This window comes from Plecotus auritus, assembly GCF_963455305.1.
Source record: "Plecotus auritus genome assembly, chromosome: 1".
Taxonomy (NCBI): Eukaryota; Metazoa; Chordata; class Mammalia; order Chiroptera; family Vespertilionidae; genus Plecotus; species Plecotus auritus.
In genome coordinates this window covers 3,131,479-3,155,290 of record NC_137770.1, presented here as the reverse complement: position 1 = coordinate 3,155,290, position 23,812 = coordinate 3,131,479, and the positions used below count along the sequence as shown (strand labels likewise).

The 23,812-nt window shown below is 51.2% G+C and overlaps 2 gene segments (V, D, J or C); both read right to left on the bottom strand.

Moving 5' to 3' along the window:
• The window catches only part of LOC308242749 (Ig gamma-2 chain C region-like), a 471,879-nt gene that overhangs the window by 78,521 nt on the left and 369,546 nt on the right, over positions 1–23,812 (bottom strand).
• On the bottom strand, positions 8,698–9,205 carry LOC308253444 (immunoglobulin heavy variable 4-38-2-like). The segment is given in 2 exons: positions 9,132–9,205; positions 8,698–9,050 (listed from the first exon to the last, which is right to left on the bottom strand).

Genomic DNA, 23,812 nt, shown 5'->3' with positions numbered 1-23,812 from the left:
TGGCACCAATTCCATGGTGGAGCCGCTGGGGTCCTGTCTCAGGCACTTGGGTTCGGAGTGTCTTCCAACATGGAGGGCAAGGGCCCCCTTTTATGAGCAGGAGGAGAGCCCCATTTGCATGGAGTCTGCATATAAGGTGCAGCTGTGACCCTGGGCTGCATGCCTGACCTTGTCATCCTAGGGGTGACCCCAGATGGGAAAGGACTCAAGGATGCTGGCCACAGGGGGTCCCATCCTGACCTGCCTCCCTCCCTCCTTTCCTGAGATCCGTCACCCTGACCCCATTCCTTTGGGGGCAGCTTCCAGGATTGAGAGTTCTCTTTTCTTGGGGTTTGATGAGGACCCAGGGGTGCTGCCGCAGAGACACATGGATGGGGCTTCCTCTCGCTCCCCTTCACCCGTCATGGGCCATGTTGCTCTGGGGTTTGGGAATAAGAATTTGCATTGGATGATGCTTTTATTTTGAGACTGAAAGATTCTCCTTGTTGTTTTCCCCAACCAGATCCTCCACAAAACTCTAACATGTGCATGTGAGGAGGCAGGAGAGGCTGGGCTGGACGCTGTGGACGCAGCCTCCCTCTCTAACCTGCTGTCACTCTCACAAGCACACAGCTACCTCCCGAAAGCACACATTTCCCTCACCTTCCCTGCTGTGAGTGTGCAAAAACCCTGTTTCCCAGCCTCTCACAGGGGAGAGTTTCCTTCCTTTACATATGGAGCCCTGGATGGTGGTGGGGGCTGGCTGGAGGGGATCAATGAGGAGAAGGGAATAATGTATGACTTTTAACAATAAAATATTAATAAATATGAATAAATAAATAAATTTTTTAAACGGAGTCCTGTCCCTGGCCAGTTTGTGTCAGTGGATAGAATGTTGGACTTTGAACCAAAGAGTGTCAGGATCAATTCTGGTCAAGTGCACTTACCTGGGTTGCAGGCCCCTCCCTGGCCCTTGCCCTGGTGAGCGCATGTGCAGGAGGCACCCAACTGATGTGTTTCTCTCACATCAATGTTTTTCTCTTCCCCTCCCTGCCTTCCACTCTCTCTCTGAAAAGCAATGGAAAAATATCCTTGGGTGAAGATGAAAGAAGATAAAGAATATGTTGGCTCTTGGAAGCAAAACCCTGGGTAGAGAGTTGAGGCACCACGTCGTCCTTGGGGGCAGGTGAGCACCTCCCTTCTTGGAGAAGAGCGGCCACCTGTGTCCATCCTCCCACAGCCCCGGGTGAGGACAGACGGACAGAGGAATCTGGGACTGTGGTCACTTGTTCCTCTGGGAAGGCGGCCACCACCACTTGGGAAGTGCGATCACACTGGGGAGGGGGAAGCATGGGCAGGTCAGACACCATGAAACCTTCCTTCTCTCTTCCTTTCCCTTTTTTATTCTTATTTGAAAAAATATTTTTATTGATTTTTTTTTACAGAGAAGAAGTGAGAGGGATAGAAAGCTAGAACCATCGATGAGAGAGAAACATTGATCAGCTGCTAACTGCACACCCTCTAGAGGGGATATGTCCACAACCAACGGACAGGCCCTTGACTGGAATCTAACCAGGACACTTCAGTCCGCAGGCTGACGTTCCATCCACTGAGCCAAACCGGTTAGGGCCATTTTTTATTCTTACTTTAAAAAATATTTTTATTGATTTCAGAGAGGAAAGGAGGGGATAGAGAGATGGAAACATCAGTGATGAGAGAGAATCATTGATCTGCTGCCTCCTATTGGAGATTGATCCTGCAACCAAGCGCCTGTGCCCTGACCTGGCATCAAACCCATAACCTGGTGGTTCCTGGGCCAACACTCAGCCCCTGAGCCACACCCTGGGTCCTTCCCTCTCTGAGTAGCATGTACTTGACTCGGGGTTCGCTCAGTTGCTGCAGGTCTGACTGTGTTTGAGAGCCCGACAGATGCCAGTTCTGAGAGTTTCGGTTTGTTTTTTGATGCTTTTGTGGAGGAACAAGAGTTTGGAGCTGCCTACGCCACCATTTTGCTTCTGCCCCTTCTGCTCGGTGACCCCTTTTGAACAAACAGAATGAGAAGGGAGAAGAGCAACCGCCCCAGAAATCCACCAACAACAGAGAGAACAGAGGGGGCAGCGCCCACCCCAGGCCAGCAGAGGCGGGAGGAGGGGCCCGGGCTGAGCAGTGACTCTGGTGTTTGTAAGGAGAGCCTGTGTTTTAGGAAGATGAGCCTCCTGTTCCTGGAGGACCCCAGACACACGTCCAGAAGGGGTGGCTTTGAGGGGAGTTAGCTTGACGGGCAGGCAGACAGGGCAGGGTCCATGGGAAACCAAGGCAGGTGGCTGGTAGGCAGGGCAGACTCGGCCCTCTGAGCAGCCTAACCACAGGCACCAACCAGGCAGACACAGCAGAATGTTTCTGGACTCAGAGCGGGAGCCTGGGAAACGAGGGAGGGCCTGGGACAGGAAGGGGAACTCACACAAGGGAACAGGGGACGTGCAGGCCCCTTGCTGGGCAGGAACAAGGAGGGCCATCAGGTGGGCTCACGGGGGGACACGGAGCAGGCTGGTGGCACATATACACCCGAGACCACAGGCTTCAGGGGCAGCCCATGAGGGGGCCCCTCCCCGTGCGGGGAGCCTGAATCTGCTTGTAATAAACACTCCACGCTTTTGCTTAAACCTTCTGGTGCCCAGTTTCATTCTTGGACTTGGTGACCCCAGATCCCAGGGACAGAAGAAGCTGAGCTCGCTGTTCCAGTGATCAAGTTTGTCTCAAATAAACTCTTAAAAAATCTTCCTCACAGGGTTAGAGGTTCTCATGTCAATGGCTTCAAAGTGGCTCATTTAAGTTGTGGATTTTATGCTGATTCAACCAGCAGGGGAACATGCCAGAGTGTCACAGGGGAGACTGCACAGCTAGGGAAGCCGCCTTTCTTTCCTTCTCCTTCTTTAAAAACTTTCCTTGACTCCAGAGAGGAGGCCAGTGGACTGATGGAAACATGAATGATGAGCATCACTGATCGGCTGCCTCCTGTCCCCCACCACCTGGGGATGGAGACTGCAACCAGGCATGTGCCCTGACCAAGGAATCGAACCATGACCTCCTGGTTCATAGGTCAATGCTCAACCTCTCAGTCAGGCCTGCTGGGCTGGGAAAAGATGGGACACTTACATCCATAACAACCAACTGCAAACTTGTCTAATCTCCAACACCTGTGAACTCATTTGAACTCATCCCGTCCAGGTAGCAGGTTTTTATAATTGTGTGCACTTCCCTCTCCACACGGGGAAGAAACGTGTGTGAACGTATGTTGTAAATGAAAAAGGACAACATGTTGATGTAAGAAATGTCCAAACATGTAGATTGCCGGGGTTCTTTGTCCCAGCCTTACAAAGGGTTCAGCATTCTGGAGAAAGGGCTGTGCTTAGATGATTAAGAAGGCGTCCAAGGACGAAAGATATTTTTGAAGGGCATTGGGGGTCAGAGGAGCTTCCAGCTGAAGGAGATAGAAGACTCTCCTCCTTGACCAAGGAACCTGCTTTTATTAAATACAATTTGTTCCAAGGCAAGGTGGAAATATACACTTCAAAGGGTATGGTATCAAAGGGTTTACAGAGATTGTCAGTTTGGGGAATAGCCTACAGCTGTTCAGGTGTTTGGCCAACAGGAGTCAATAAAATGCCCTGAGCTGTCTGGCAGTTAACAGTCATCCTATTCAGGTTTGGGGGAAATGCGTTGTAGCCGTTTCCAACAGGTAAGCTACATGTGACTCAACCCTGTTGAGCTCCCCAAGCTTCACCAACCTTTTGGTAAAACTCTTGTAATTATTAAATGCTGGAATTGGTTCTTGGCAGTAGAGAATGTTTATAAGATTTTATTGGAGCCAAATGGAAGACGAGAACTCTTGGAGAGCAAGACCTCCAATGCTCCGGAGAATAACGGTTTGCAGCTGTGTTTGTGCATCTGAAGTGAAGGAGGGAAGGTGCGGAGTGACATGGAGGTGGGAGAGAGCAAGGCGGGACTGAGTGACAGGAGAGTGAACAGGAGGTGCTCTCGATCTCTCTCTTTAAAAATCTTTATTGTTAAAAGTATTACATAGGCCTTCCTTTCCCCCCATAAACCCCTTCCTGCTCCCTCCCGTTCCCCATCTATGTTCTCACCACCCCAGTGTCTGTGTTGTAGTAACATACAGAAATGTCTAAAATGTTTAAAAATGTCTGAAAAGGTTTAAAATGTTTTAAAATGTTTGAGTTAATTTTCCTGAAACTGAAAGCGTGGTATGAAGGACACCCCCACCCCCACCCTGAGCGTGTGTGTCCCATAGATAAGGATTTGGCCTTCGATTACCGACTGAGAGTGACTTGCTGTGAAGACCCATGTTCACCTGCGTACTTGCTGATGAACCCTCTCAGCCCTGACGTGGTTGTAAGATAAACACCTGGACTGCTGTGGGTGCGAACAGGCTATACAAACGGGTCCCCCAAGAGACCTCTGCCATCATTGCTTGATCGCTGGACGCGCTGCCATCTCTGATCGCATGGATCCCTGCGCCCCGCTGGTGCGGGATGGCTGGAAGCTTGCCTTCGCTGATGGCCCCAGTCTGGGTGCAGTCCGCTCCGCTCCCCACAGGAAGGCAGAGGAAGGGCTGAGCCTCGGATCTATGGGCGCAATACCATGGCGAGGCACAAGGACCTCTGACAGCGACACCCCCAAAACCGAAACCCCTTTCCTGACCCCACCTGCCAGGCACACACCCCGCAGCTGCTGCTGCTAGAGGAGAGCCACATCTGGGATCCCGTGAGGTCTGTACCCCGGCTCCAGGAATCTGGGGAAGGAAGGCAGTGCGGTGTGATCTGCAGCTGCATGGATTTGTGTGGCTGATTCCCCGGGGTCTTAATTGTGCTAAGATAAGGTCAGATGATGGTGCCTACCCTCAGCCCTGCTGGCCTGGAGCAGTCTCTTCACTAGCAACTACCTGAAATGTCCCAGCCCCTTCCCGTTAAGTTTATCCGAAGGGACGCCTCGGTAACACCCTCCTCTCTCGGACAGTCTGTGTCCCCCCCGGGTGAGGCATATACGCAGACAAGTCCACGGGCTGATCTCTTCCCACCCCCTCCCCTGCCTTCCCTCTGAGGTTCCATGGTCTGTTCATGCTTCTACGGCTCTGGGTCTACCTTTGTTCATCCGTTTAGTTGGTCCATTAGCAATGCACACTGGGGCAGCCATTATGGTAAAAATACAGAGTTCCATCTAAAAATTAAAAGTGGAACTCCTATTTGACCCAGTGATCCCTCTTCTAGGAATACATCCTAAGAAACCCAAAGCACTCATCACACAGAATGCATGCACCCCTCTGTTCATAGCAGTGCAGTTTACAATAACTAAGGTTTGGAAACAGCCTAAGTGCCTGTCTGCAGACGATTGGATAAAAAACCGTGGTATTTCTACACCACGAAACACTATGCAGCCGTGAAAAAGAAAGAACTCTGACCATTTGCAGCAGTATGGGTACGTCCGATAAGGGGTTAATCAACAAACTGTGTAGGAACTCATACAACTTCACAAAAGGAAGACAACAATATGATTAAAAAGTGGGCAAAGGGCCTAAATGGGTAAGTCTCCAAAGTGGACTCACAGATGGTCAAGAGGTGCTGTCCTGAGGGTGGTCATGCTGATGTCACAGGTGTGTTAACCCAGATGCACAGGAACCATGGACGGGGTGCTTCAGGCAAAGAGGAGCCTTTTAGTAAAGAAGTCATAGGCCTGAGGTGTGTCCACTCCCAGGACTGCCCAGGTAGGAATGTGTGATCAGGGCCTCCTGTGAGGTCCTGTCAGTCACTGAGTTTTGTCAGATTTAGGACAGAGCCCCCTTTTTGTTCACAAACACAATCCCTAACACTAGACCTAGGACAGGGCTTCCTGTGAGCTCTGTGGCTGAGCCTCAGAGCAAAAGGAATTTAAGATGGAGCAGCAAATGGTATCTTTCTTTAACTCTCCACCTGCTCCTGGTCAGGGCTCTGTGCTGGTCCTGAGCGCCCCCTGCTGGTCCTGGATGCTCCCTGCAGCCCAGCCCTGCTGTCTCCTCAGTAAGGTTAGTGTCTGGGCTCACACTGACTTCCCCTCACTGTGCCTCTTGCACAGTAATACACGGCTGTGTCCTCGGTGGTCACGGAGCTCAGCTGCAGGGAGAACTGGTTCTTGGACGTGTCTCTGGAGATGGAGGTTCGGCTCTTGAGGGAGGGGCTGTAGTAAGTGTTTCCATTATAGCAGATATTCCCCATCCACTCCAGTCCCTTCCCTGGGGGTTGGCGGATCCAGTCCCAGCAGAAACCACTGGTAATGGAGTAACCAGAGACAGTGCAAGTGAGGGAGAGGGTCTGCGAGGGCTTCACCAGTCCTGGGCCCGACTCCTGCAGCTGCACCTGGGACAGGACACCTGGGACAGAGAGAACACAGTGAGTCCTGAGCTCAGATGCAGGGTCCCCATCTCCTCACATCTAAGCCCTGAGTCACTCACATCTGGGAGCTGATAGCAGGAAGAGGAAGAGCCACAGGGGAGTCATGTCTTGCAGGTGAGGTCCTTGTCCCCCTGAAAGTATTCTCCAGGGTGAGGAGGCCCTGCATTTAAGTGGACGCCAACTGTGTGTGTGTGGCTTCCATGTGGGCATTTGCATATGGGAGGTGTTTGTACATACAAAGAGCAAGAGGTGAGGGAGGTGCTGGTCTCTGGGGCTTCTCCTGGAAGGAGGTGCTGACTGTGCCCCCAGAGAACCAGGCCCTCCTGGGGGTCCTGGTCACTGTGCCCAGGGGCCTCTTCTTCCACAGCAGGGGCTGTGCTACAGGAGGTGGTCAGGAAGTGGGACGTGGGCACAATCAGTGACTCCTTAGGGATAACATCAATTTGCCTCTTCTTCCAGAGTTATAGATGACATAGATATAGATATAGATATAGATATAGATATAGATATAGATGTAGATGTAGATGTAGATATAGATATAGATATAGATATAACTATAGTAGACATAGATATAGATATAGCTAGATATAGAGATATTATTGTAGATGTATTTATAGGTGTATATATACATGTATATATATATATATATAGATACTGTTTCATTGGTCCTCATCTGATGATGTGTTTATTGATTTTTAGAGGGAAAGGAAAAGAGAGAGAGAAAGACAGAGGGTAACACGGATGTGAGAGAGAAACATTGATCTGTTGCCTTCCATATATGCCCATACTGTGAATCAAACCGGCAACATTTCATTTATGTATGTATTTGTTTAAATATTTCGTAATTGATATCAGGGAGAATTGGAGCAGGAGAGAGAGATAGAAACATCAATGAGGAGAGAGAATTATTAATTGACTGCCTCCTGCATGCCTCACACCGGAGATGTTGTCAGCAACCTGGGCATGTGCCCTGACAGGGAATCGAACAGTGACCTCTTGGTTCATAGGTCGCCTCTCAACCACTGAGCAATACTGGCCGGGCTGTCCCTGCACTTTTAGGATTCACAGAGCTCCCTGTGCACCTGGGCTCTTGTCAGCGAGACATTGGCAACATTATAGGTGACCAGGCCCCAGCCCTTCCCTGACTGCCCTCTGACCCCAGTGGCCACAGGCTTGTCCACCAGGATGCTCTGCAGCTCACGGGCCCCTGCAGGTTCCCTCAGCACAGGTGTGAGCTGTTGGGGGTGCTCTGAGCTCAGTGTTCACCTATGTCTCCACCTGACATAGGTGGGGCCCAGGACCTAACATCAGAAGTGGGCACTGCCTGTGGGCTCAGCAGGACGGCTGAGTGGCCCTGGCCCTGGTGTCTCAGGGAAGGCCTGGCACCAGATTTGGGCATGAGAGGATGACGTGGGGCTGCATTTAAGGCAAAACCTACCAGGCGGGAAGAAGAGGGCAGAGCACAGCCACCTGGGACATCCTGTGCAGGCCCCATGGGGTGAGAGTGTGGGCGGCAGAGGACAGAGGGGGAAGATGGGGTGGAGTCTGAGGAGCTGGAGGCACAGCAGAGGTGGGTAGGACCATGTCTCCTTCAGCAGGTTCTCAGGATGCAGGTGGCTCTCCAGGGGGAAGCCGGACAGGTGTTGGGACACGTCCCTTGGGACCAGGTTCTGAGACCCACGGGGAACAGGGCCCAGCAGGGTTTCCTGCCTCCATCTGGGGCACACGGAGAGCTGGGCACTTCCAGGCTCACAGAGAGGCAGCCCCTACAGGGTTGGACCCTACACCTCCATGTGCAGCCATGTCAGTGAGAGGCAAGCAGCTAACTGCCCCTGAAGTGCTCCTCCTGGGGCAGAGCAAGGGGCTGATCACCCTCAGGAGAGGTTTGGGGCCTGGACTTCGTGTTCCCCACTCAGCACTGTGTGGATGGTGGGGGACATCGTTCTCAGTGAGGGGACGGGAATCCCTACAATGTTTTCTTGTCACCCCAGAAAGCTACCATCAGGGACGTGGTAACAGGAAAGGAGCAGATGAGGAGTGGACCAGATCTGAAACACAACTGCTTCCTGCTTTTTCCTGCAGAGAATCTTATTAGAGACACAAAGAAGGAAGCAGGACTTGCCCCTGGGACACTAAGAGGGAAGGAAGCACTGACCCCAATAGGAAGCCTCACAACTGCTCCAGGGACCACCTCTGAGCTGGTAGCCTGGGTTTGCGGGTCCTGAGCGCCCCCTGATGTCCTGGACCCTTCCTGAAGCCCAGCCCTGCTGTCTCCTCAGGGAGGTTTGTGTCTGGGCTCACACTGACTTCCCCTCACTGTGTCTCTTGCACAGTAATACACGGCCGTGTCCTCGGTGGTCACGGAGCTCAGCTGCAGGGAGAACTGGTTCTTGGACGTGTCTCTGGAGATGGTGGTTCGGCTCTTGAGGGAGGGGCTGTAGTATGTGCTCCCACTACTATCTATGTACCCCATCCACTCCAGCCCCTTCCCCGGGGTCTGGCGGATCCAGTGCCAGTAGTAACCACTGGTGATGGAATAACCAGTGACAGTGCAGGTGAGGGAGAGGGTCTGCGAGGGCTTCACCAGTCCTGGGCCCGACTCCTGCAGCTGCACCTGGGACAGGACACCTGGGACAGAGAGAACACAGTGAGTCCTGGGCTCAGCTGCAGGGTCCCCATCTCCTCACGTCTAAGCCCTGAGTCACTCACATGTGGGAGCTGACAACAGGAACAGGAAGAGGCACATGGGAGTCATGTCTTGCAGGTGAGGTCCTCGTCCCCCAGAAAGTATTCTCCAGGGTGAGGAGGCCCTGCATTTAAGTGGACGCCAACTCTGTGTGTGTCTCGTGGCCGTGTGGGCATTTGCATGTGGGAGGTGTCTGCACATACAAAGGGCAAGAGGTGAGGGAGGTCCAGGTCTCTGGGGCTTCTCCTGAAAGGAGGTGCTGACTGTGCCCTCAGAAAACCATGCCATCCTTGGGGTCCTGGTCACAGTGCCCAGGGGCCTCTTCTTCCACACCAGGGGCTGTGCTGCAGGAGGTGGTCAGGAAGTAGGATGTGGGCACAATCAGTGACTCCTTTGGGGAAAAAATCAATGAGGCTGTGTTTTCATGGATATAGATGATATAGATATAGAAATAGATATAGATATAGATAGGGATAAATATAGATACGGATCTTTTAAAAAATAATATAACTTTTGTGTTATTTAGAGAGGGAGGAAGAGAGAGTGATAGAGAGAAACATCGATGAGAGAGCATCATCGATTGGCTGCCTTATGCATTGCCCCTACTGGGGATGGAGACCGCAACCCTGTCTAGTGTCCTCACCAAAAATGAAACCAGTGACTTCTTGGGTCCTGAGTCAAAGCTCAACTGCTGAGCCACACGAGCCCGGGTGGGTCTTTTTTTATTTGTCCTCACCTGAGGATGTGTTCATTGATTATTAGAGGGAAAGGAAAGAGAGGGAGAGAAGGAGGGGGAGAAAGATAATATGACAGCAAACACTGAACAGTGAAAGATGGGGAGAGAAAGAGAAACATTGACGGGAGAGAGAAATATTTATCAGTTGCTTCCCATAACTGCTGGGATTGGTAATCAAACCAATAGCCTTTTCATTTATTTATTTTACTATATGTTTTATAGATTTCAGAGAGGAAAGGAGAAGGAGAGACGGATAGAAACATCAATGATAAAAGAGAATCATTGATCTGTTGTGTCCTGCATGGTCACAATTGGGTTTGGAGCCCACAACTCGGGCATGTGCCCTGACCAGGAATGGAATCATAGGGCGAGGATCAACCACTGAGCGACATCAACCAGGCTTCATTCCATGTTGAAATGCATTTTCAGTTAGTATAGAAATCTAAGTTGATAGCTTTTCATTTTCTCTTTAGCACTTTAAAGTTGTCTTTCTTTATCCTCTGGTTTTTCAGTTTTTGTGTGATGGTTGATGTTTTTATCAATCTTTAAAAAGTATTGTTATTGATGTCACAGAGGTAGGAAGAGGGAGAAGGAGATGGAAACATCAATGATGAGAGATAATCATTGATCTGCTGCCTCCTGCACTCCTCCTATTGGGGATTGATCCTGCAACACAGGGCATGTGCCCTGACCCGGAATCAAACCCATAACCTGGTGGTTCCTGGGCCAACACTCACCCCTGTACCACACCCTGGGTCCTTCCCTCTCTGAGTAGCATGTACTTGACTCGGGGTTCACTCAGTAGCTGCAGATATCTGATTGTGTTTGAGAGCCCGACAGATGCCAGTTCTGAGAGTTTTGGTTTGTTTTTTGATGCTTTTGTGGAGGAACAAGAGTTTGGAGCTGCCTATGCCACCATTTTGCTTCTGCCCCTTCTGCTCAGTTATTCCTTTTGAACAAACAGAGAATGAGAAGGGAGAAGAGCAACAGCCCCGGAAATCTACCAACAGAGAGAACAGAGGGGGCAGTGCCCATCCCAGGCCAGCAGAGGCGAGAGTATGGGCCGGGGCTGAGCAATGACTCTGGTGTTTGTAAGGAGAGCCTGTGTTTTAGGAAGATGAGCCTCCTGTTCCTGGAGGACCCCAGACACACGTCCAGAAGGGGTGGCGTTGAGGAGAGTTAGCTTGACGGGCAGGCAGACAGGGCAGGGTCCATGGGAAACCAAGGCAGGTGGCTGGTAGGCAGGGCAGACTCGGCCCTCTGAGCAGCCTAACCACAGGCACCAACCTGGCAGACACAGCAGAATGTTTCTGGACTCAGAGCGGGAGCCTGGGAAACGAGGGAGGGCCTGAGACAGGAAGGGGAACGCACACAAGGGAACAGGGGACGTGCAGGCCCCTTGCTGGGCAGGAACAAGGAGGGCCATCAGGTGGGCACACGGGGGACACGGAGCAGGCTGGTGGCACATATACACCCGAGACCACAGGCTTCAGGGGCAGCCCATCCTGGGTCCCCTCCCCGTGCGGGGAGCCTGAATCTGCTTGTAATAAACTCTCCACGCTTTTGCTTAAACCTTCTGGTCCCCGATTTCATTCTTGGACTTGGTGACCCCCGATCCCAGGGACAGAAGAAGCTGGGCTCGCTGTTCCGGTGATCAAGTTTGGCTCAAATTAACTCTTGAAAATATTCTCCAGTGGCTTAGAGGTTCTCATGTCAATGACTTCAAAGTGGCTCATTTATGTTGTGGATTTTATGCTGATTCAACCAGCAGGGGAACCTGCCAGAGTGTCACAGGGGAGAAGGCATAGCTGGGGAGGCCGCCTTTCTTTCCTTCTCCTTCTTTATACACTTTCCTTGACTCCAGAAAGGAGGCCAGTGGAGCGATGGAAACATCAATGATGAGAATCATTAATCGGCTGCCTCCTGGCCCGCACCCCCTGGAGATCGAGACTGCAACCCGTGCATGTACCCTGACCAAGGGATCCAACCATGACCTCCTGGTTCTGTGGTCAGCAAACTGCGGCTCGCGAGCCACATGCCGCTCTTTGGCCCCTTGAGTGTGGCTCTTCCACAAAATACTACAGCCTGGGCGAGTCTATTTTGAAGAAGTGGTGTTAGAAGAAGTTTAAGTTTTAAAAATGTGGCTCTCAAAAGAAATTTCAATCGTTGTACTGTTGATATTTGGCTCTGTTGACTAATGAGTTTGCTGACCATTGTCCTGCTTCATAGGTCGATTCTCAACCTCCCAGTCACACCTGCTGGGCTGGAAAAAGACGGGACACTTACATCCATGACAACCAACAGCAAACTTGTCTCATCTCCAGCACCTGTGAACTCATTTGAACTCATCCTGTCCAGGTAGCAGGTTTTATAATTGTGTGCACTTCCCTCTCCACACGGGGAAGAAACGGGTGTGAACGTATGTGGTAAATGAAAAAGGACAACATGTTGATGTAAGAAATGTCCATACATGTAGAGTGCCGGGGTTCTTTTTCCAGCCTTACAAAGGGTTCAGCTTCTGGAGAAAGGGCTGTGCTTAGATGATTAAGAAGAAGTCCAAGGACGAAAGATATTTTTGAAGGGCATTGGGGGTCAGAGGAGCTTCCAGCTGAAGGAGCTAGAAGACTCTCCTCCTTGACCAAGGACCGGTGCTTTTATTAGTACAATTTGTCCCAAGGCAAGGTGGAAATATACACTTCAAAGGGTACGGTATCAGAGGGTTTACAGAGATTGTCAGTTTGGGGAATAGCCTACAGCTGTTCAGGTGTTTGGCCAACAGGAGACAATAAAATGCCCTGAGCTGTCTGGCAGTTAACAATCATCCTTTTCAGGTTTGGGGGAAGTGCTTTGTAGCCCTTTCCAACAGGTAAACTACATGTGATTCAACCTGTTGAGCTCCCCAAGCTTCACCAACCTTTTGGTAAAACTCTTTTAATTATTAAATACTGGAATTGGTTCTTGGCAGTAGAGAATGTTTATAAGATTTTATTGGAGCCAAACGGAAGATGAGAACTGTTGGGGAGCAAGACCTCCAATGATCCGGAGAATAACGGTTTGCAGCTGCGTTTGTGCATTTGAAGTGAAGGAGGGAATGTGAGGAGTGACATGTAGGTGGGAGAGAGCAAGGCGGGGACTGGGTGACAGGATAGTGAACAGGAGGTGCTCTCCTGAGGGTGGTCATGCTGATGTCACAGGTGTGTTAACCCAGATGCACAGGAACCATGGACGGGGGTGCCTCAGGCCAAGAGGAGCCTTTTAGTAAAGAAGTTATAGGCCTGGGGCGTGCCCACCCCCAGGGCTGCCCAGGTAGGAATGTGTGATCAGAGCCTCCTGTGAGGGTCCTGTCAGTCACTGAGTTTTGCCAGATTTAGAACAGAGCCCACTTTTTGTTCACAAATACAATCCCTAAAACTAGACCTAGGACAGGGCTTCCTGTGAGCTCTGTGGCTGAGCCTCAGAGCAAAACTATTTTAAGATAGTGTAGGAAATGGTATCTTTCTTTAGCTCTCCACATGCTCCTGGTCAGGGCCCTGTGCTGGTCCTGAGCATCACCTGCTGGTCATGTACGCTCCCTTCAGCCCAGCCCTGCCATCTCCTCAGGGAGGTTAGTGTCTGGGCTCACACTGACTTCCCCTCACTGTGTCACTCTCACAGTAATACACGGCCGTGTCCTCGGCTCTCAGGCTGCTGAGCTCCATGTAGGCTGTGCTCATGGACGTGTCTGCGGTTATGGAGACTCTGCCTTGGAACTTCTGTGCGTAGTTTGTTATTTTAAATAAAGGGTTAACACTCCCCACCCACTCAAGCCCCTGTCCTGGGGCCTTTCGCACCCAGTGCATCCAGTAGCTGGTGAAGGTGTATCCAGAAGCCTTGCAGGAGACCTTCACGGAGGCCCCAGGCTTCCTCACCTCAGCCCCAGACTGCACCAGCTGCACCTGGGAGTGGACACCTGTGGGAGGAGACAGGAGTGAGTGGAATCCCCCTGGACTGTCCCTGAACCCTCCTTAACCAGGACGGGAGCCCCTTACCTGTCGCCATGGCCACCAGGAGGAGGGTTCTCCAGCTCCAGTCCATGGTGAGGGCTGTGCTGGGAGCACTTCTGTAGGGGAGGGCGTGGCTGTGGGTGATGCCCTCAGGGCAGAGACTTACCCATATTTAACCTGGTCTGCCTCCTCTCTTTTGCATATTCATGAGGCAGAGTATTTCATAGCTGAGGTCTTGACCCCACCTGAGAGACGATGGTGACACAGGGACCATGTTCAGTGGGTGTCTTAGGGTCCAAGTCCTAATTCTTTTTTCTTTAAATTATACCTTTATTGTTGAAGGAATTACTCATGTCCCCTTTCAACCCCATTGACACCTTCAACCCCATTGACACCCCAGGGCTTCACCATCCTATTGTCTGTGTCCCTGGATTAAGCCTCTATGCTTACGAGTTTGTTCATTGACCTCTTCCCACCCACCCACCCTACCACGACTTCCCTCTGAGATTCCCCTGTCTGCTCCATGCTTCCAGGTCTCTGGATCCATTCTCTTCATCAGTTTATTTTGTTCATTAGGTTCCACATATGGGTGAGATCATGTGACAGTTGTCTTTCTCTGACTGGCTTATTTCTCTTAACATGATACTCTCCAAGTCCCTCCATGCTGTCCCAAAGGGTAAGAGATCCTTCTCTTTTACTGCTGCATAGTATTGTGTGGCATAAATGTACCACAGCTTTTTATCCACTCAGCTATTCATGGGCACTTGGGCTGTTTCCAGATCTTAGCTATTGCAAATTGTGCTGCTATGAACATAGAGGTGCATCCATTGTTTCTGATTGGTTTTGGGGGTCCCTTAACCTATATTCCTAAAAGTGGGATCACTGGGTGAAATGGCAGTTCCATGTTTAATTTTTTGAGGAAACTCCATCCTGTGTTCATAGTGGCTGCACCTGCCTGCATTCCCACCAGCAGAGTAGGAGGGTTCCCTTTGCTCCACACCCTCACCAGCACTTGTCATTTGTTGATTTGTTGATGGTCGCCATTCTGACAGGTGTGAGCTGGACATTAACCCTTTATCACATGTGTCCTTGCCAAATATGTTCTCCCATACTGTGCGCTCCCTTTTCATTTTGTGGATGGTTTCTTTAATGTGCAGACACTTTTTATTCTGATGTATCCCCATTTTTTAGTTTTCTCCTTAGTTTCCTTTGTCCTGGGAGAGGTATCTGCAAACACATTGCTATGAGAGACTTCTGAGATTTTGCTGCCTATGGGTTCTTCTAGGAATTTTATGGTTTCCCTACTTACATTTAAGTTTTTAACCATTTTGTGTTTACTCCTGTTTATGTTCGTGCTTTTTTTCCCATTTTTGCATGTTTATCTGTCCAATGTTTCCAACAATATTTATTGAAGGACTGTTTTGACTCCATTGTATGCTCTTGCCTCCTTTGTCAAATATTAATTGAGCGTAATGGCTTGGGGAGGTTTCTGGGTTCTCTGTTCTCTTCCATGGATGTATATGCCTGTTCTAGTGCCAGTGCCAGGCTGTTTAGATTACTATGGCTTTGGAGTATAATTCGATATCTGGTATTGTGATTCCTCCACCGTTTTTCTTCTTTCTCAAGATGGCTGTGGCTACGTGGGATCTTTTTTGGTTCCATATAAATTTGTGGAGTATTTGTTGTCGATCTGTGAAATATGCTGTTGCTATTTTAATAGGGATTACATTTTACCTGTAGAGTGCTTTGTGTAATATGGACATTTTAATGATGTTAATTCTACTAATCCATGATCACAGTAAACTTTTTCACTTGTTTTTGTCTTCCTATATCTATTTATTCAACCTTCTGTGTTTTTCTGAGTACAAGTCTTTTATCTGCTTGGCTAAGTTTATTCTTAAGTATCATAATGTTTTTGATGCAATGTTAAATGGAATTGTTGGTCTGGTTCCCCTTTCTGAGAATTCGTTATTGTCGTAAAAATTTCCATCGATTTTGGGCTGTTAATTTCCTATCCTGCTACATTACCGAATTGGTTTCTCAAATCCAGTAGTTTTTTGGTTGAGTCTTTCAGGTTTTGTATGTACAGTATCATGTTGTGAGGAGAGTCCCCATCACTGCCCATATGTCATCTGCCAGCAGCAGTGTCACCTCCTCCTCTGGGGTCTGCAGTGAGAAAGCGGGAAATTAGAGCCTCAGAGAAAGAGCAGGAGCCTTCCCTGGAGGCAGCTGAGAGCTTGAGAGGAAACCCCTGTGCCCAACAGGAAGGCCCTTCCCTCCCACCTTCCTCTGCCCCTGCTCCTGGGGCTGCTCTCTGTGCTGTGGGTCCTGAGCGCCCCCTGGTGTCCTGAGCGCCCCCTGCAGCCCAGCCCTGCTGTCTCCTCGGGGAGGTTAGTGTCTGGGCTCACACTGACTTCCCCTCACTGTGTCTCTCGCACAGTAATACACGGCCGTGTCCTCGGTTCTCAGGCTGTTCAGCGTTAAGTAAACTTGGCTCTTGGACGTGTCCCTGGTGATGCTGAGGCGGGATTTCAGTGTTGGGTTATAGTCTGTACTTCCACCCCTCCACATAATCCCGACCCACTCCAGCTCCTTTCCTGGAGCCTGGCGGATCCAGTGTACATGATAGCTTGTCAGAGAGAATCCAGACACAGTGCAGGTGAGAGAGAGCATCTGTGAGGGCTTCCCCAGTCCTGGGCCCGACTCCTGCAGCTGCACCTGGGACAGCACACCTGTGGACAAGGAGCATCAGTCCTGTCAGTCCCCTGCAGTCAGAGCCATCCCATGACCCCTGCCTGACCTCTGAGACCCTCACCTTGTGGGGCTGTCAGCAGGCACAGGAGAAGACCCAGCAGTCTCATCTTCTTCTAGCCCACAGCTCTGCCTTCCAGAGACCTCAGCCCTGAGTGAGGAGAGAGCTGTGAGCCTGCCCAGCCCAGGGGAGGATGTACCCTGGAGCTTGAATGGAAATTTGCATGTGGGGCAGCCTTTCCCTTATAAGTAGAGGATCTGTGGTCTGTATTCACTTTGATCTGAGTAACTACTACCAAAGCACAAGGAAAAGGGAGACCCTTGATTCTTGACGTTGGAACCTTTTATTGTGTTATAACTCACTGCGAAACTCTTCCCTTATGCAAGCCCATTGCATATTGCACAGCAGAGATAATCACAGCAGAGCTAATCACAGCAGAGATAATCATGATTTAACCTGGAGAAAAGATTAGAAATAAAAGCAGGGATTATGCCTGTGCACCACTGAGAATTTTTCACATGTTGAAGTGATATGGCAGCCTGTTAAGTGGCCTGATTTCTCAGTCTAGTGTTATCAGTGGTGTTGGGGTTCAGAGGGAGGGGAATTGTTGAATTCCTAGCATACATTTTCTCACAGGAAAGGACACTTCAGCCCTGTCAGGAACCCCTCATCCCAGCCTCCCTCTGCCCTGTCCCTGAGGATGCTCACTGTGGTCAGAGGGTGCCGGGCTCTCCCCACAACATACCACACCCTTAATGTGCAATGCACACATTCCCCATCAGGCACAGGATTTGAGAGATATTCTCTTGCTAAGCTTGTCATTAAATGTACTTGATGGAATATTTGGTGGGGAAAATGTGTTTATTTTATTAATGATCAATTCATCACTATTTTCTTTGATGGGACCTGTTTTGGGTGATTTTACAAAGAACTCCCTAGAAAATGCTGGGCTTCCACTGTCCATGTGGATTGGCTACAGCAGCCACAGGAACTGGAGCAGGTTCTGGTACCAGAGGGGAGCGCTGCTGGGAAACTACCCATAAATCTGGACGTGGCTATGGACCTGGGTGAGGGGAGGAAGCTGGACTTGATTTGAGTCACATGACAGAAAGGTGCCTGATGTTCATGGACAAAGAGCTACTGGACATGTAGGTTTAAAGTCTTCTCCAGTGAAGGCCCAGAACGAAGTGCAGGGCATCGTAGAGACAGCTCACATCATTATAGGAAAAACCTGAATAATGGTGAGCAGGAGTTGATTGAAGTAGAAGCGTTAAAGGTCATGCAGGCAGGGATCAAGGGAAATAAGGAACCTGTCACTGCACACTGTTGGGAAGGGGACCCCTGTTTCCTACATGCACATTCTCACTATGTCTCTGTTCTAGAAGGTGGCACCTTCCCAGGCCAATAGGATTAGCACTCAGACACCTGTGGGGTCATTATTCACATGGTCTCACCTGAATCACCCAAGCTGCCTCATTCTTTGGGGTCCCATTTATGAAATCTCACAACACCTACAGGGAAAGTTGGACACCCCTCACTGCAGGAGCCAAGGTGACGGTGTGTCTGTATGAGGAGCCTTCATTCCATTGGATCAGGACCCCTGTCTCAGTCCATGGTCATCGTCATCATCACCACCATGATCATCGTCATCCACAACATCGTCTTACGTATAATAGTTCTCCACCCATTTTCTGTAGACATGGTTGTGGCACACAGTACTGACCCTTTACTTCATATTTGGTCATTTATTAACATTGTGAAGGGCAATAGGTAGCCAGTCATTATATTATTTACATTTGACTGCTGACAACGTATGGCTCATTCCTGCCTCTTCTCCATCTGCCCCCCATGGGAATCTGACCCGAAATATTGGTCTCCTCTTCATTGGTCACTAAGAGGTTGAAGCCACACAACCCCTGGAAGCAGAATCCCCCTCCCCCCATCCCCTCAACAAATAAAATCCCTGAGGGAGTCTCCTTTCCTGGCTCCATCAAAGCAGCTCTGCCTTCCTGAAGGGCCTTTCCTGTGCTTCCAGAGAGTTCAGCTACGTGCATAATACACATCCCATGCCCCTTGGTGTGGGTATTGGTGGTCGTCCTGGACATCTGGACCGAGCTGCTGGGGGTCAGCTGCCTCTGCCTGGTGTCAGCTACTCTCAGTGCTGTGAGTATGATGACAAGTCAATGACCTTGAACACCTGGGGTCCTTCTTCTCTAGTTTTGGGGGTCACATGAAGGGTGCCCTGCTGGAGGCGAAGACCAACAAGTAGTTAGCATAATTATACAAGAAGTCCACTGGAAAGCCAATGGACTTTGATATACAGTAAGGGCTGAAAATCAGCATAATATTGCCCTGCTTTGGGCCGAATGGCTGCAGGCAAACCCCTAACCTGATAATCCTTTACTGTTTACCAAACTTTACCGTGGATATGCCTGTGTGCACTCCTAAAGGGCAAATGTGTGTACAAGTAAATAAAAGGTGATGGGTCCGGGGTTTCAGGGAGCCTCTCTGCTAAAGAGTAAGGTCTCCGCATGGCTCCCCCAGGCTTTCTAAATTTATATTTCTTGTCTAGTGTATTCATTTATGCATCAGCCCCTTCTCTAGACCTTGAACCCTAGCCACTAATGGATGCGGCATTCACAGTGCCCGCTGTCCACCAAGCTCCTGTCCTGCTGGCTGGCTTGGCCCTGAGCTGTGTGGGGCTGAGCTGCACTGTGGAGTCAGGAGAGCCTCTCGTTGGATCTAGAGACCTGGGTCAGAAGATTTGATCATTAACATAATATGCTAATGATATGCTAAGGCAGCTCATCTGCTCGCTATGACGTGCACTGACCACTACAGGGCAGATGCTCCGACCGGCAGGTTTCCTTGATGCTGGGGTCCAGCCTATTGAGACTGAGCCAGATGGGCAGACATACCCTGGAGCACTCCTGAGGTCCCTCCCTGGATGGCCAACCTCCTGTGTCTTTTCCCAACCCTGATCCTGAACCGGTGGGGTCTCTTGGCAGGCCTGTGCCCTGTTACAATCCGGGATCCCTCAGGGGATGTCAGAGAGCCAGTTTCGGCCCGATCACGCACGCCAGGCCGAGACCCCACTGGTGCTCAAATTTGTGCACCGGGCCTCTAGTTTAATTATAAAAAGTCTTGATGTAAAACACTGATATGAAAGAACAGATATAATAAATCATCCTATATAATAAAGAGCTAATATGCAAATGGTTGTCATGCCCTCACACCGTCAGGCCTGGACTACTCAGACACTCAACAATGGGGAGAGAGGAATGAGGACCAGCCAGGCATAAATGAGCTTGTGAGAGAAGAATGGGGACGAGCCAGGCTGTGGCCCAGGAGAGGGACAAGCCACACAACCCGCAGTCCCAGATGTCAGCTCCTGTGACTAAGCTCCTGGAGAGGGATAAGCGACCTGCCAGCAGTCCCAGGCACCTGTGGCTGTGGCCCAAGCAAAGCCACCCGCCCATGGTCCCCTGCGGCTGCAGCCAGCCCAGGCGAAGTGGGCCCAGGTCCTGGGTGCCTGCAGCCAGCCAGAGGGTGGGAAGCCCAGGTCCCAGGTGCCTGAGACCAGCCGGAGGAGGGAATCCTGGGTCTTGGGTATGGGATGAGGCAGAGGTGGCTACGGGCGATCAGGCCAGCAGGGGAGCACTTAGGGCGATCAGGCCAGTAGGCCAGTAGATAGGAGCAATCAGGCAGACAGGTAGAGGTGGTTTGGGCGATGAGGCAGACAAAGGTGGTTAGGGGCGATGAGGCAGTGAGGCACAGGGGTCAGGGCCGATGAGGCAGGCAGGCAGGCGAGCCGTTTGGAGCCAGCGGTCCCAGATTGTGAGAGGCAGTCAGACATCCCCCAAGGGATCCTAGATTGGAGAGGGTGCAGGCTGGGCTGAGGCCCCCCCACCCCCGGCCCCGTGCACAAATTTCACACACCGGGCATCTAGTTTATCTATGAAGAGTATTCTTTTTCTCTGTCCGTTATTACAGAATGAATAGATCATCCAGAAAACCGCCCGTTACTGGAGCTGATGGATCTAATGTCATAGAAACCTGCTCAGCCTTGGTGGCTCTGCCTTGTTCTTTCCATCAGGGTCTGAGTCCATGTGGACATGTGACATGGTTCTAACCAGGGAGCGGGAGGGCATGTGGGGCTTTCCTGCTTCATTAGGAGCTCATTTCAGAGGCACCATGTCCTCCCTCTCCAGTGCCTCCTCGGGTCTGCGTGTGGCCCTGGGCAGTGCCATCACCGTGTCCCTACATGATGGGCGACCCCAGGCCCTAAAGCCCATACACTGGATGGACCCACGTGCAACATGGGAAAAGCCACCCTGAGACAGAAGGGGAATTACCATTCACGGGAATTCACCACGTCTGAGCAGGCACATCTCTGGGACCGTTCCTCCATTGTGTTGTGATTTCCTCATTGTCCAACCAGTTCCATTGGCCTCTCTCTTCCCTGAAATAGCCACACATCGCATCTGGAGTCCTTCAAAAGGAAGCATTGGCTTGAAGATTAACCCACGTTTCAGGTTCCACGTGACGTCCGAACTACTGTGTCTGCATCCCAGACAGACGGGTGTCATGGCTCAATTCCAAACAGATTACCATGTGCACACACACACACACACACATGCACACTCACACTCTCACACACACAACTCCCAGCTCCCAGGAAGGAAACCCGTCCCCAGGTTCTTGAGGGGCCCTGGAGGCCCTGACTCTCAGGGGATTGTGATGGCTGGACCCTGACCTCAGGAATATCCAGGTTCTCATTGCGGTGGCCTGTGGGTATCCTTATATGACAGGACTTTGCAGATGGTTAAGGTGGGGACAATGGAGCTAAGGGTGCTGACGTGGGGGTAACCCTGAGCCATCTGCTGGGAAATTCCTGTAACCACAGGGTCCCCTTCATTGGGAAACAAAGCAAATCAGACCCAAGGTTTTGTGATGATTGAAGCCAGAAATTGGGGTGGGTTTGCACATCCACTCGAGTGAATGAGGATCAGGAGGGAAGCGTGTGGTAGGGATGATAGAGAGCTGTGATGGGAGGTCCTGGGGATGATCCTTGTCAACATGGCGCCACGTGTCCCCATGAGAGGGAAAGGTGGGGACAGGTGGGCCTGTGAGAGGGAAAGGTGGGGGCAGGTGGGCCTGTGAGAGGGAAAGGTGGGGACAGGGGCCTGTGAGAGGGAAAGGTGGGGACAGGGGCCTGAGGTCAGCACACAGAGACCTGGGCTGCGCTGGGGTCTCTCATGGTGGGAACGTTTCCCAAACCCAGAACGCCGAGAGCACTGAGGATGATCTCCTTGTAGAGAAAGAGAAGCAGAAAATAAGAGACTTGGTGAAGGAGAGTCCACTCCCTGCCCTCATGTCACCTGCAAACACAATGCCCTTCTTCACTGTTGTCTGCATTGAGAACATGAGAAGGAAGAGCCCTCCCTGGAGACAGCTGAGAGCTTGAGAGGAAATCCCTGAACCCAACAGGAAGGCCCATTCCCCAGCCTCCCTCTGCCCCTGCTCCTGGGGCTGCTCTCTGTGCTGTGGGTCCTGAGCGCTCCCTGGTGTCCTGGACACTCCCTGCAGCCCAGCCCTGCTGTCTCCTCAGGGAGGTTAGTGTCTGGGCTCACACTGACTTCCCCTCACTGTGTCTCTTGCACAGTAATACACGGCCGTGTCCTCACTTCTCAGGCTGCTCATTTGCAGGTACAGCGTGCTCTTGGCGTTGTCCCTGGAGATGGTGAAGCGGCCCTTCACAGAGTCGGCGTAGTTTATGTAACTTCTACCATCACTACTAATGTACTGGTATGCAACCCACTCCAGCCCCTTCCCTGGAGCCTGGCGGACCCAGTGCATGTAGTAGCTACTGAAGGTGAATCCAGAGGCTGCACAGGAGAGTCTCAGAGACCCCCCAGGCTGCACCAGGCCTCCCCCAGACTCCACCAGCTGCACCTCACACTGGACACCTGCAAACACAGAGACACAGGGGGACTTAGAATCACATGGAAGCACACACAGGCACAGGCACAGGGCTCAGCGCTCCCCATTCCTGAGAATGACCTTGAGAAATGATCAGGAGGAAAACGCAGCTTGGCACCAAGTCCATGGTGGAGCCGCTGGGGTCCTGTCTCAGGCACTTGGGTTCTGGGTGTCTCCCCAACATGCCGGGCAAGGGCCCCCTTTTATGAGCAGGAGGAGAGCCCCATTTGCATGGAGTCTGCCTATAAGGTGCAGCTGTGACCCTGGGCTGCATGCCTGACCTTGTCATCCTAGGGGCGACCCCAGATGGGAAAGTACTCAAGGATGCTGGCCACAGGGGGTCCCATCCTGACCCACTCTCCCTCCCTCCATTACTGAGACCTGTCACCCTGACCCCATTCCTTTGGGGGCAGCTTTCAGGACTGAGAGTCCTCCTTCCTCGGGGTTTTGATGAGGACCCAGGGGTGCTGTCGAGAGGTGCGTGGATGGGACTTCCTCTCGCTCCCCTTCACCCGCCGTGGACCATGTTGCTTTCTGGGGTTTGGGAATAAGAATTTGCATTGAATGATGCTTTTATTTTGAAGCTGAAAGATTCTCCTTGTTATTTTCCACAAGCAGATCGTCCACAAACGCTAACATGTGCCTGTGAGGAGGAAGGAGAGGCTGGGCTGGACGCTGTGGCCGCAGCCTCCGTCTCTAACCTGCTGCCACTCTCACAAGCACACAGCTGCCTCCCGAAAGCACACATTTCCCTCCACTTCCCTGCTGTGCGTGTGCACAAGCCCTGTTCCCAGCCTCTCACAGGGGAGAGTTTCCATCATTTACACATGGAGCTGGCTGGTGGGCTCAGTGGTTGGAGCGTCATCCCCACACCAACGGGTGCGAACTCTTTGGAGTCACCACCACCATCGTGTGGAGGCAGCAGGTTTTATGATTGTGTGCACCTCCCTCTCCACACGGGAGGAACGTGTGTGATCGTGTGTGGTAAACGAAGAAAAGACAACACGTTGGTGTAAGGAATGTCCAAACATGGAGAGCATGTTTATAAGATTTTATTTCAGCCAAACTGACGACATCTGTTGGGGAGCAAGACCTCCAATGCTCCGGAGAATAACCGTTTGCAGCTGTGTTTGTGCATTTGCAGTGAAGGAGGGAAGGTGCAGAGTGACATGGAGGTGGGAGAGAGCAAGGCGGGACTGGGTGACAGGAGGGTGAACAGGAGGTGCTCTCTCTCTCTCTCGATCTCTCTCT